This window comes from Lissotriton vulgaris, chromosome 1_1, assembly GCF_964263255.1.
Source record: "Lissotriton vulgaris chromosome 1_1, aLisVul1.2, whole genome shotgun sequence".
In the NCBI taxonomy this organism is placed as follows: domain Eukaryota; kingdom Metazoa; phylum Chordata; class Amphibia; order Caudata; family Salamandridae; genus Lissotriton; species Lissotriton vulgaris.
Window position 1 is genome coordinate 1,379,949,379 of NC_141685.1, and position 14,909 is coordinate 1,379,964,287.

Here is a 14,909-nt window from a genome sequence, read left to right on the forward strand (position 1 = left end):
TGAATACCCTGATTATGTCCACTATGAGGTAGGTTCAGCTAAACGCTAAAAGGGTCGTCTGTCATAATTTGACGGTGATCGGGTTAGCGTTAAGCTTTGCTACACGTATTTCCCCTTATCTTGACTATGGTGTTCAGGGGCCATTTTGAAAGCACTGGCGGCCATTTCATCTGAATGCGTCGCCTCGTGGTCAGCATACCCTTTTGTCTTTTCTCTGTACCACTGACCACTCGAATTAGCCCAGCAACAGGCTATTTTTAGTACTGGTCAAGCTTGCACATGAGCAGTTTAAGGCTCTGTATTAGTGGACAGTCATCACTTAGGAATGTCCCTCCAAACTGACCAGTGGTGTTGTAACTCCTCCCATGAGTTGACTGTGTTCCAAAAATAACCATATATGTACCTAAAACTCTGTAAATGTGTTCCGCCTACACCTTGTATTACTGTAAAACTGTATAAAAGAAGGGTCGCACCGATGTTCGGTGTGATACTTCTCGCATTGCCGAAGGGTGCTGTAGGAATGTACCACCACCCCATGGGGTCTTAATAAACTTGTCTTTTGCATTTTCCAGTTTCCGTGCCAACATCTTTTTATGGTGTAGCGGGTTTTGCGGAATATGTAGGCCTGAAGAACCCAATACCACACCCTATTGCAATTTTCAGCCGCTAGGAGGATATCCGTCAAACTTTTTCTAACGTAAGTGGGCGTGACCATTCACAGTCAGAAAGCTTTAGCTCAAGTGGAAATTCTAATTGGGCGGAAGCAAAATCAACTCAGGTAGTGGAGCCTCTGGTCCACCTCTTTGTTCTGTTTGCGATGCTCATTCATTGCGGAACGCAGTACACAGGCTTAATCACAGTGCGAGCACTGTGATGTGCCAATTTCCACCCGAAGGTGGAACTCTGTGGCATCTCATGGAATTTTTATGTAACTCCACGGAATTCCACAGAGTCAAATTCTGCAAATCCCACCCACCCATAATGATCACTTCCAGATCTCACTATAAGAGTGGGGGGAGGTTAGATCACAAAACCTTTTAATAGGTCTATTTCATAGTCACTGGTAAGTTAAGGCAGTGCGTGCTCCAAACACCTTTTACCACTGTATTTTGATAACAGGTCTATGGGGATGGTATTATCACAAGAAGGCCTGTGCACATTTGTAGTTGTAGAGGTTATTTTGTTCACTTTATTTTGCTGCTGTGCTTTCAGCTCCATTATTACAATGCGATTTTGTTGTGAGGTACTCTGGTTGTGTTACGTTTTATATTGACTGCTTCATTATGATGTGCTCTAACTGTGTTATCTTTTGTGTATGTTATTACAGTAGGCTCAGTTGTTTTTTTTAGATAAGTCAACACATTCTGCTATATTTCCAGCAAAAAGCAACAACATTTCATCACTGTCTATAGTGGTAAAATAAAACTACTTGAGCTAATCCGGTACTGAAGACACCAGTCACAATACAATTGTGGCAAAGATTGTTTTAACTCCCCTAGAGCTCACTTTATGTGATACAGCCCTATGGTCTTCGTCGTAGTTTTGGTCTTATTGTTGTCTTAAGAGTTGAAGAGCTGGAGCAGCCCTATTTTACCACATTAGACAGTGGTGTGCTATTGTCTGTCACTGGAAGCTTAAAGAAATTGATGTTTTTGGCTGGAAATGTGGGGTTGAAAGAAACAATGGTCTAACAATGGTTTAAGGGAGGTCTAACAGGTCCTCTGGTAGCCGAGGCTACTAATTAATAAGCGTAGATTAACCCAAGGACCTGTTAGTCCTCCCTTAGTCCATTGTTCCTTTCAACCTCATATACTACCTCTGGTCTTACTACTGGGGTCCCCTTGTTCTTTATACATATTTGGCTGGAAATGTAGCAGCATTTGTTAACACCTCTAAAGTACTTATGGAGTACCTCAGAGCACAACTCTACAAAATATAGCAAAATAATGCAAACAAAAAATTAACCGGGCACAACAGGAATTGACTGTTAAAACAGAACACAACAGTACAGTACAAGATAGAAATACAATGCAATACCTTAACACACAAGACAAACACCACAACATAACAAACAAGCTCAAATATTCTTTTCACTCATTACCAAGTCTGCAAATAAGCTTTCATAGTACAGCAATAAAACGTTGTTTGCACAAAGGATTGCCTTTTTTGCACCCATGAATCCCAAGTAAAAATGTCCTGTGAGCCGCACCTTTGTTATTTGGTTACTATTTCTCCAGATGTGTGCAGGAAGCACTTTACATACAATGAAGATCCACTCAGAGAGGTTCATCTCAATACCTAGGCTTGCTGTAATGCAGATGTCATCAGATATACAGATGTTCATGTTTGGGGGTCTGTGAATACGGCCTTTGTGGTGACAATTATGTCCTGCATAGCAGCTGAGGTAGAATTTCTTAGCCATTTGCTGAAAATCCACCACAGTTGGACGTCCAATGACGGGATACTTTCCATGCATTCCTGTCCTGATGAAGATGTTGTTTGGGTTCAGGTGCAGATAGTCATTGGTGTTCCAGTGCTTCCGTATGCAGGCCACCTTGCCTTGGCACAGAACCTGACTGCACATCTTTGCTGACAACGTCACATTGATGATGCAGGGATTTAATACATGCTGCAGGTATCTGTCAAGCGTTCTGTACATTCTCTGTGAAAGCAAAAAAAAAAATATTCTTAAGTTATTTTGATGATACATCAGAAAGGGATGTTTTGTATGAAATGATACTTTTGTGTATCAGGCACCTCATAAAGTGCCCTTCTGGATACCATACTGTAATTTCTACATGTACTTTTGGAATCTTGTCTCTTATGTCCTCTTACCTGGGGACCCTGACTTTAAACTTCCTCTTCCCCTCCTCGCTGAAAATTAACCTGCTATTTTGATGAACCTTGTGGGGACCAGCCTAGGAGAAGAATCTACTTTACCTTCAATATGGAGAGCCCCATGGGAGCTGAACAAGAATAAGTGGGAAACGTCTATTAGAATGAAGCCGGAATCCCGCAGTGCCTTTACAGCGCTGGCAAAAAAAAAGAACGCGTCTTTAGTACGCATTCGATCAGCACGTAAGCTTTTAGAATTGCATTGGTGGAATGGTGTTGGATTTTAAGTCCAACACCTTCCCTCCTGTGATGCAGACTGGAGTTGGAATAGTAAATGAACCTATTCCAAATTCCAGCGCTCCCCCAAGGCAGGTCGTTAGAACGGCTTGTGTGCTGAACGAATGAGTACTAAAGAAGAGTTTGCTCTGATGACGGCGTTGTGAAGGCACAGCCTGATTCGGGCTTGCGGAAAACCATCATATATTCGATTGAGTAACCACTCTATAGTTACTATCCAGATTTTCCAAATCACTGTTAAAGGCACCCAAAAAGAGTAATCTACGTACAACAAGCAGTGGAACCAGCAGAATGAAGAAACTACTTTGAAGTGTAAGGTGTTGGGTAGTGATGAGGAGTTCATGGCCTATGTCAGCTGAATTAGTGGCTTTAAATCTTAGGCCATTCCAACAGCATCGGAGCAGGTCATTTCACCAGTTCCATCTCCAAGGCTGCAGCCTCACCCCGACACAAGACCTGTCGGAACTACATTGCCGCTACACAATTGTAATGCAAGTGCACCATGTGCAACCCAAATGAAATCCAACTCACCAGAGCAGAGGTCTTTGGGGGGACATGCTGGATGTATGCTGATTTACAAGTGATATTATAGGTGCAGTGGGACCCAGACAGGAGAATTCTCATAGCATCAAATGCCCTCCTCATGAGACAACAGCATTCCCAAAGGTATTAACCACTTGTTCGTAGATAATGGATCCGCCTAAAGCTCTCAATCTGGCCTTTCAGTCTAAATAGTAGTCTAATGTTTTTCAGAGAATACAAATATATCTACCTATACATTTTTCTTCCTAACAGTTATATATACTAGGGCTGTTAATTATTCTCGCTTTAGATTTTTTTTACTACCCCAGTGGGATTAAGGAGTATCTAGGAAACATTGGGTACCATATTTAATTCTTAGCTGTAGCAAGAATTGCATGGTTTAGAGATAGCTAAGCCTTGCAGTGGGAGTGATCTGGGAATAACTTAATGGTGGTGTTGCTTGTGATAGTGTCACGTCTTTACAAATGCTCCGCCTCCACTCCTGAGCAAACAATACTGAATACATATTCTGAGGCCAATAATAAAATGTCAATTTCATCTAAATAGTTATAGCTGTATGATCTTACAAAAACTAAATAAATGAAAACAAGCGATATTACGTACCACACTCTTTGCAAAAACGAGGTCGCCCCACATCACAACACCAGAGATGTACAAAGCCACACTTTCTCCAATAGTGTTTACGGGGTCACCCTGGAAATACAATGGCTCAATGTAACAAAAAAATGCTTGACATTAGTGACATGACAGCATGAAAATGATTTATATGGTATACATCAGAAGGCATTAGTAATTAGTAGCATTACAGCATGAACAATTATTCAATTATATAGACCAGAAGGCATATATACCAAGCTACCAAGCATTGAGGTCTGCTAGGGTAACTTACCCCAGACTGCATAATAATACAACTACTACAATTAGGCATTTATTCTTTGTCTAGGCTAGGATAAGCACTATGCATCGCTAGTTTGTTGTATTATGACATCCATCTCTGTTATAGCTCTAGTCTCCTCGTACTGATCTGTATAGTGCATATGGTATAGCCCAGATTCAACTCCAGTCTGTTCTAGTTTGATCCATCCTATATCATAAGAGCACTGCAACCTCCTGCCTTTTGTAGCATGATATGTCCAGCTAGCGCAGAGAGGTCTGCCTAACCTCTAGCCTGTATGGCTTCTCTGTCAGATTTTCTTCTGCTGGTCTAATATTAAATAAAATGCGGTTCTCCAGATGAAGGCAATTATCATGAATGTGATCAAAACATTTGCATGATGACCGCAACCGACCAATGTGATATGATGTACATAATCCTTGATTATGTTCTGCCATTTAGCCTTTATTTTGATTTTTGTAGAGCTCTTTATTGGTATAGATGTGCACAGTATGTAGATTACCTGGTGCACCTTTATACTGAAACAATTGCATTACAATGTATCCTAATTAACAATAAGTGCTTCATATAGTCAGCTGTGCAATACACACATTTTTTAAGAACATTCTATGAATATTTTCAATAGGGAGATTCTTTCCCCACAAGGTACTTAATGAATAATACACTGTTTATCTAAAACTAAACTATCTTGAACTTTGCAAGTAAAAATCCAAGAGAATCATTGATTTTTTCATTGTGGATGGGTGAAGGAGCTACGGGGAGGTGTTCGGGAAAGAAGATGTGTGGATAGTGCTAGAAAGTTCGGGATTGGGGAACACTGCACTCAAAGACTGACTTACATATTCATGGGTAAACAAATCCCCCCACAGGAACCCTCTGCAGTGAATACCAGGAACTTAAACAACCCCTACTGTACGTTCAGCGGTTTATTGGAAATTGAATGACCTATTCGCCCCCACTACCTTGCACCCCCACCCAGAAAGCTCTCCTCACGAGATTGATCATTCTTACATGGGTTTTATCAATGAATGCAAAATCCATGCTCCCTCTATCCACTAACCAAGGTTACCTAATTGGAAACCCCACAACCTGCAAATGAGACTACTTGTCTTGGTTTGCCTAGGAAATGTCACAGTGTTCTGGTTCTGTAGGTACACCAAGAAAACTATTAACTGGCTTATTATGAGATTTTTCCAATGACATATTCTAACTTTATAACATAAGACGGAGTGCAGCTAAAACTGAAGGCTTTTGAAGTGTAAGGATTGTCTTGTGAATGGTTGTTTCTCTTAAAAGACTTTTCTTTAGAACTGTATACATATGGATCCAACAGAGGCACCGATTTGAGATCGGATTTTTGTAAATCAGGAACTCTAAATGTTGGTAGCAAGACCAAGTAGGGCAGCTTGAGAATGTATTGTCTGAAAGGCAAAATCATACTAACTCCTATTTTTCATCTAGATTGCAGTTTTCTCCTTGAGGTCCCTTGCAATGGTGGAAGGGTTGGTAAGCCATGGCTTGTAGAGTGCTACTGCTTGTTATTTGAGGACTGGACTGTATGATAAATGTTTCACCACCCATTTATGACCCATCTTATTTAAAAAAATATATGTGCACTGATGCTCATGTACAACCACCTGAGTTAGTGTAGCAGCACAAATCTGAATCAATGATGAGCAGACAAGGGGGCGTAGCCTGGCAAGATGGCCGAGGAGACGTCTCTCTTGGCTCTCTCCCTTCAGGCAATTTGAATCCAGCATCATCCTGCTGACCTCATTCACTATTTTGTATAGTACACAGGGGATTATAGGAGCGGAATCATTACTGGCATCAATCCACCCTTCCACAGATCACTACGGGCGATACAGAGGAAAGAAATATCCGGGCCGGGGTCCGTTCACCATCTTGCGGACTGAGCCAGGGAGACCCACAGCGTGGGGAATCCTGGACACTGACGACGTGAACGGTGAAGTCTGCGTCGAGAAATCTCGCGAAGGACCCCCAGACGGAAGCGGTTTCGATCCCTCCCCTGCAGGCTAGCCAAGCAGGGGAATTTCCACAAGATCCCGGCTGAGGGGTAGATCCGCTGTGGACTGAGCGGGCTGCACACACCGCAGGAGGGATGATAGAGAACTGCCTCAGGGCCTTGGATGTCTGACTAGATGTCCTGGAGAGCTGTGTTGGAAGCAGCTGATCCTGGACAGCAGGACGAGGGGCAGCAGCAGTGATTGCCCCAGGAAAGGCTCACAGAGAGGCTGTTCCGGTGGCTGAAGATACTTTACCGATCCTGTGGGATGACTAAGGCCCTCTGGGGAGTGGAGCGCAGCAGCTGCATTCTGTGGCACGACTACCCCCATGTGCGGTAAGGAGAGAGTAGGCCCTGTTGCCTCTGAGGCATCAGGGAAGGGCCTACGTTTGTTAAATCTTTTGCCTGGAGGTGCTGGGGGAAGAGATGCTACCCAGGGCCCATTGACCGGGACCCGTAGAGCTCTGATGAGCCCGGGCCAAAGATTGGTGAATTAAGGTTGCCCCCACCAGGACTATACGCGGTGAATAAACATTTTGAAGTAACCATCTACCGGGGGCCTATAGAGCGCATACCAATCGATGGACATAATCAACCCTTTACCTGAACCCCGCTGTGTGTGGGGCCAACCACAGGTGGGAGGGTGGGTCTGCACGGCAGACCTCACAGAGGGGATCCCCAAAACCTTGCAGAGAACCCTGAGCTTGACTGAACCTTTAGGCACAGTCTACCTGAGGGAGAGGACACAAAGCGAATACCGAACACAACGCGGAGGCAGCTGACATGATGAAAGATGAAGGGCCCGAGTACCCCAAGGCAATAACATTTCAAAATACACTCAACCTTTACCGTCGGCTCAGGGGCACAGAAGGCCACCTTGATGGACCAATCAGGAGGTATGTAGCACCTGGAGAACCGGACCCCCTCAAAAGCAGAGGTCCTGGAGGCCATACACACAACACGTAATGGAGTGGTCCATAAAATAGATTTGATCGCTATGGAGGTCAATCTCCTCCACTGCGACCTCCGGATGGTCATGGATAGAGTCACTAGCGATAAGCAATGAGGTACAAGTCCTGCAGAAGGTCAGAACCTTGAATGATACCGTAGGAGATCTATAGAAGAAAATGGTCCATCTTGACGAGCCCACAGACGACTCCAAAGGTTGATACAGGCAGAACAACCTGCAGTTTATAGGGATTTCCGAAAAGGCGGAGGGCCCGCCGACCAAATTATTTCTGGAGGACTAGATCACAGCTACCTTAGCACCCAAAAGGCCATCCAAATTTATCAGCGTGTAAAGGGCACGCAGGGCACTGGTACCCCCCCAAACTGGGCAGACCATCCAGGGCTATCATCGGAAGGCTCTTCAATTTTAGGGCTCAGGACGCCATCCTGCAGATGGTGCGCACCGAGGCCTATGGATGTTTGAGGGACAACCCATCTCTGTATATCCGGAATACATGCTGTGGGTACAGAAGCAAAGGAAATCTTTTATGGTGACTAAAAAACGTCTCATGGAGTCAAATCTTAAATATAGCCTTCTGTTACCTGCCAAACTCAGAGTCGAGAGCAATGCGGAAGCTAGTGACTCGGTGGGCTCTTGGGGACATCCTCCTATAGGGAAGACTCTTTTGGGGAACTCCTCCAGTGTGGACAGCCCATCCCATCTGTAAAAGGACAATGATACAAAAACTGCAAGAGTGACAGCGACCGGCTACGCAACCCTGGAAGGAACCGGTAAGTGGAGACAGAACTCTGTGGCTTTTGGACAATGGCCCGGAGACAGAGGATTCCTCCGAAACCATCGCTGAATCCGGCTCGCTGTGAAGAAGAGTATTGGTAGGTGGGGATAATCCATTCACCGGCTCTAGAATATGAAAGAAGAACTGAACTTGATAAGTATATAACTATGCATTGTATGGATGTACTGTTAATGTTAATCTTAAAAATGATTTGTAAAGTGCACATGCACCTATTGGCTTCATGGCGCTGTATTAGGACTTGGCCGTTGCCTTTGGAGAAGATAGTTGTGGGCTTGTGCAAATAACCAGGTTTTAAGGGACTTCCTAAAGTTCAGAAGGTCAGTGCATTACCGGATCTCCAGGGGGAAGGAATTTCACAGTCTAGGGGCAAGAAAGGCAAATCTGCAGCCTCCCTGACGTTTCCGCTTGAACGTGGGGGTGAACAGGAGCAAGAGGTGAGCTGATCGCAGGTTGCGAGAGGGGTTGTACTGAGCATCTATATTTGATAAATTGATGAGGGTTCGGAATGACTATGTGGTTATTGACACATTATCTACATAAGTCTGATTTAGCATACTGGTAACTGGCAGGAGGACTTGCCCCTCCAGCGGTGGGCAATTTAATGAAGAGCTGGAGGGATGTCCTCGCAATCCGTTGGGAAGTGTACCACTAACACGGCAGAAACTGTTAAAATGTTTTACATGCTTAACACAGAAAGTATAGATACTTTAAAAATCAAGCCAAGGATTTGATATACTACAGTTACATTGTTTACCTGTGTTGTTGGGAGGGGAGGGACTGGGGCTGCAAAAACATGACTTCACCTTGTCTCTTTCACAACGGGGGGTTGTTCTACTGCCCAAGGGGAGTGGGGTGTTTACTATGGTTGGGGTTTGGATGGGGTGTATTTTCCCATCTTCTCACGGGGTTTATGACTGCTCAGTCGTGCATGGGATGTACATAGTGGTATTTCAAGGCTGCACAAGCGGAAGGGAATAGGAACACACCAGCAACCCCCATGACAAAACTAATCACATGGAATGTTCATGGTATGGCCACATTTAAGAAGCGCAAGAGGGTCTTTGAATACTAAAAGCGCTATAAGATGGAAATAGCCTGCCTGTAGGAAACACATATATGGGGCGACTCACTACTCTGTCTGAAAAAATGCTGGAGGGGGTGTAGTGTAGTTCCTATTTTCCCAATAGGCTCTGCGCATTGGAATAACATAAACAGCAGTGTAGACGTAGGACTGAGGTCATATAGATCTCTACTGACTATGTTAAACTTAATTAGGTTTGCGCCAGCTAGCTCAGAGGTCACTGGAAACTTTCTTGAATGAATAGGGAGGGACAAGCTCCCCTGGCTCAGACAAGAAGGGATTCAGTTTCCGACAACCGCATAAACATGACAACTTTGCTCCCTCAGAATAAGAGTATATCTCTAGAAAACAATAGACAGCTATTTCACTCAGTCAGCAGTGCATACTTAGTTTCACCAGAGTGCAGAGAAATAGAGAGACGGGCGTTTTCAATAAAAAAGGTGTTATTTATTGAGCAGTCTTCCTTCTGATGCAAGAGAAATCAATTGCCACAATTGCAATACTTAAAGTTAAGTAAAGTGCGTACAGTAAAAGTAGTATTATGAAATAATACTGTAAAAGCATCGATATGGTTTCTTAGCCATATGATATTTTAAAATGGATAAAATATATACATACATAAATACATTGACTAACGTACTCAACTGGTGCTTCTAACTAAGCCTACCCCGGTGTACCTGACCTAAGCCTAATACGTGGGAAGGGATAAGTAAGTAACAGTTTAAGTTAAGTTGGTTAAGATTATTTTGCCAAGAATCTGCATCAAGAATTCTCCTAAGGGTTTAGTCAGCTCGGTACCTTGGTAATAGAATGTGAGAGGTCTGGTATCTCTTTCCTCAGGACTCGATATCCCAGCAACCCGCAAGGGTAGGCTGGAAACACCGGAGTTGGATTTTCTCGGCTGGAGAAAAAGACAGCGTCTCTCTCAGTGCGTCAATCGGGAGGGGCGGCTTCCGCGGGCTCTCGTATCAGCTGGGATCTCGGGCAAGTAGATGGCCTCTCTGCTCCAAAACACTGTGTGTTTGCTTAAGGCAACTATTGGTATTTTATACCTGGAAGGTGCCGGGTTTGACGTAAAGTTGGACATAAGACGTCACTAAGAACTAACAGTTCTTTCTGGACTTCAGGAGTTCTTGTTCAAATCAAAACAAAAGCAGGGGGGATTTCCCGGGCTGCTGGAGGCTTGGTTTGTTTAAAGAACGCAATGTGCTTTCTAGGAGTCGATGGGAGTAGCCGTGCTGTGCTTTGGACTGCATGGGCTATTACTGAATATGGATCTGATTCTTATGCCTTTATCAGAATATTATTGATCATAACCTCACAAGGGCATAAATCGGGAATATTGAATTAGGGTCCTAGATATAAACACGACACCCACTCCACGGATTGATGTCCATCATTACTAAAAAAACTAAGCAATAGTAAACATTCAACTATGCATGTGTGTTTTCCGACCCACCCCAAAATACATATTTCGCATTTGAAATGGTATAAGGTAAATACACGAAAATGAGTGTTGGTACTGTACGCTTTTCAAGCAGTGTCATCATTCAAATAAATGCATATATATATCAGCTGAATGAATTGCGAAAATTAAACATGAAATGGCTCTGAATACAGAAAAGAAGGTCGAGACCATTTCATCACATATTTATACAAAATGCTGTATATGTGTTGGAGGCTGAGGTAAAGTATTGACTCTAGTATCCTAAAAATAGAAGCTCTATTCTCTAAGAATAGTTCTACTTTAAGCAGAGTACCATGTGCCAAAAAAGGTAAATATTTTGAAAAATGGGCAAAAATAATTTTGCTTTCAGGGGAAGAATAGTTCCAAATATTTTCTGTAGCTTTGTTTATCAAAAACTGAAGGCCGAATTCAGAGTTCAGGGAACACTTTGTGCTCATTGTTTTTATTAAGAGTTATTCTCGTTGATTGGAGAGAACATTATTTCAGACAGACCCGCAAAAAATTGGTCTACCACATCAGGTGAAAGTTCGACCAAGTATGAAAATGTTGCAACAGTGCAATTCTCTACGTGATTGCTATCATCGATGTTTGGAATGCTCACAGAAGGTTGTACCTGTTCGGTGCTGCTTCCCTCTCGTACCTCACCGCCACCTACTCGTAGTGGTGAAGTCCCAACGAATGCCGTCATCAGAATCGGTAGCCGCTGGGGACAACACGATGCATGAGTCGTTACTGAACCTAGCAAAGTATTGATATCCATTGGTACTGCTGATCGTAGTGTAAGACAGACGTCCAACTAAGCATGAGCGAATTTTGCGGATCTCGCGTTCGCGAATTTTGCGGATTTGCGGATTCGCAATCCGCAAAATCCGCGAATTCCCCCGAATTTGCGGATTTTTTTTTTTTGTGTTCGCCCGTGTTTCTGCCAGTTCGCGAGGGTTTTGTACACTTTCGCAAATTGCGAACTTACCTGTCGGGTCGCAAGTTTCGCGAACTTGTTGTTTCTACGTGTCCAGCCTGTTTGGGACACTCTTCTTCATCACTGCCACTCTCTGTCACCACTGCCACTCTCTGACTACTCATGCCACCCTCTGGCCCACCCATGCCACCCTCTGTTTCATCACCACACCCTCTGGTTGTCCAGTGTACATTATTTTCGGCAAAGCAAAGCACACCTTCCCTGCCTCAAGTGACCTGAATTAATTTGGGGCTGATTCATGTGTCACAGAATATTTTTTTAGCTGGCACCTGCTTCCTTAGTGCGCCCTGATTAGTGATCTTTTGCACTTGCTAAGTGCTTTCATTGTTGCAAAATTAGTTACAACACCTGCCCTGCCCCAACTGACAATAATGAATTAGGGGCTGATTAATGGATTTTAACTTCCAGCCTGGCTCCTGCTTGTCTCCCTTAGCTGTAATTCAGGACCTTTGTGGCATATGTGTAACTATTCTGAGGTTCAGAGCAGGGTCACATACTAGTTTCAACTGGCAACTGAACTCTGGAGGGGCCCCTCAGGAAGCACTCCAGGAAATGGCTACTAATGATGAGCCTGAACTTTTGAACCTGGTAAGTAGTTACTTTCAGTTTTGCTAAAATCGTATTTCTGCAATTTTGCACTTATTCGCGGGGCGCGAACTCACGCGAACAGTGCGAGCAGTGCGAGCAAAATCCGCTGCTCGCGGATTTGCGGATTTTGCGGGAAATTCGCAAATCTCGCGGATTGCGGATTTCCCGAAAATCCGCAAAATCCGCGAGCGGAACGGATTTTCCGCCCACGCCTACGTCCAACACGCATTCTTCTCCGCATAGCAGACATCGAAGCACAGGTAAAACGCAATCTTGCCAGATTGGTCTGAATGAAAGAAACCAGGTTGTATTCAGATCTCTTAGCCGGGCCAATCCGAGGACCTTAGTGATATGGTCTCGGTATCGTATTGCTAGGATCGTTTCTTCCAACGTTGCAAGAGTCTTGCCTGTGGATTGGCTTGCCATATCGGTGCAGAAGGAGCAAAAATAAAATTCCTGCCATGAGTCCCAAGATTAAGGGTAGGCCGCCGAAGACAGAATGGACAAAATTCGGGAAGATGCCCAGAACTGTTTCAAACTGTGCTAACAGTCCCGAAAAAATTGTCTTAAATACATGTGCGATGCCACTGGTATCAGACATGTTTAAGATTTGGCTTAACACTTCTACGAAATGTACGGGGCAATTTGTTGATAAAAGGGTATGTATCTCTGCTGCTGTCTTTGCAACTTGCAGATCATATGTTTCTTTTGATGACGTTAGAGGCACAGTTGTTTGTAAAAGAATAGACTTCATTCGGCTTAAAGTATCAATTCGAATAGAAGAGATATTCAACTGAGGACATAACGCAGCCCCCATATCTGGATTGCTGTGTGGATACAATACTTGCATACAGCAAACGGCCCTGGATGTTACAGTTGTCAGATAGGCTTTTCCTGGCAGCATGCCACAACAGCTGTGGTCACTTATTAAAATGTAACTACCGTTAGAAAGTGGTCTGAAAAATGGCTCTATCTGTTTTGCAGGCGTGCCATGCAGGGGACATGAAAGGTTGTTTGAAGACCCTTCGCAAGCTCCATGCAAAATAATACCTTGACACAGATGTGTACCGCTTACTGATTTTTTTACAATTTTTACCACTAAGAAATGTCTCCTTGTTTCCTTCACTACAACATCTGTGTGTATAGGTAAATCCCAGGTTGATTTAATGTATTCTTTACCCAACCTTTCCCAACCTGGCCTGCTGGTATATACTCTTGACAGTATTTGAATTGGAAAGTTGTTATCGGAATTGTAATCGTTCCATGAATTATCCATTCAATGACAGGTCTCTCTGACATTGTCAATGGTAATCTCTCGAGTTTTTCAATGCTCAGAATCGTATAGTCTGCTCCTTTTTGTGCCAAACTGATTTGTTTATCAGTAAGGTTAAAGATACCGAATAATGACGTTGTGTTGATTAAACGCCATGGTACGTAGCCTGAACACAGATTTTGCAATGTCCAACCAAGCTGTACAATAGAACGTAATTGAGACTGACCATGTTGTAACATTAGTAAGTCCTGCTCTATTATATCAAGAGCAGATGATACAATACTGTCCAGTGAATATATTCTGGAGGACAGAATATTTAACCCATTGTCCACAACAGAAAGTGATTTTTCCAAATTTATACGATCAATTTCTCGTATTTTTCTGCTGTCTCAATTTGCATTACTTTCCATGCTTCGTTGCATGCAGCGTATATACCGGCCGCTATGAAACATTTTTCACGCTGTTTGCGTGGTCCCATTATGAAATCGCGCAAGTCAGCACCGTCTTTAAGTAAAGTCAAGTGTTGCTTAATTTCAGCCAGTGTGGATTTCTGTAGCCACTCAAGGCATAGTTTTCCTACATTGTATATTGTAACTATCCCTGGATGTTGTCTCTGGGAGTATCTAGGGTCTGGTCTGGTCATTTTGAACCCCTGTGTTTTGTTCAGGAATCTATCTTGACAGTTATTCGTGTCTGTTGGCCAGATCAACCACATTTTCCAATCAGTATGTGTTCTGTTTTGGTATAAAATATGAGATATGTCTATCTCCACATCAGTAGTACTGTCACTATCAGGTATGGGTTTTCGGAATAGACGGTGTATTTAAGTCTTTTATCTTCGCTAGACCAAGCCAAGTAGTTTGTTGAATTGTGTCATTCAAGAATATCATTTGTTCTGGGATCATGCAGGCCCTAAATAGTGCTTCTAGGCCTTGTACTTGACAATCTTTAGAACCCCAGATTGTTTTTGTTTCAATGGTGTTTTTCCAAAATTCGAAACCAAATATAGACATTTTGTTATAAAAAACTTCTGAATAAATCAATTTAGTATTTGTCAACATTGTTTTCATTCCTGTTCTATTTAACATTTTAAAATAAAACGTTCCTGGATTACTGTTATTAAACCCTGAGAAGTATTGGAATTTCCCATAAAATGTT

The 14,909-nt window shown here is 43.2% G+C and overlaps 1 pseudogene; it reads right to left on the reverse strand.

The window, feature by feature from the left end:
* The window catches only part of LOC147750540 (hyaluronidase PH-20-like), a 98,457-nt pseudogene that overhangs the window by 66,852 nt on the left and 16,696 nt on the right, over positions 1-14,909 (reverse strand).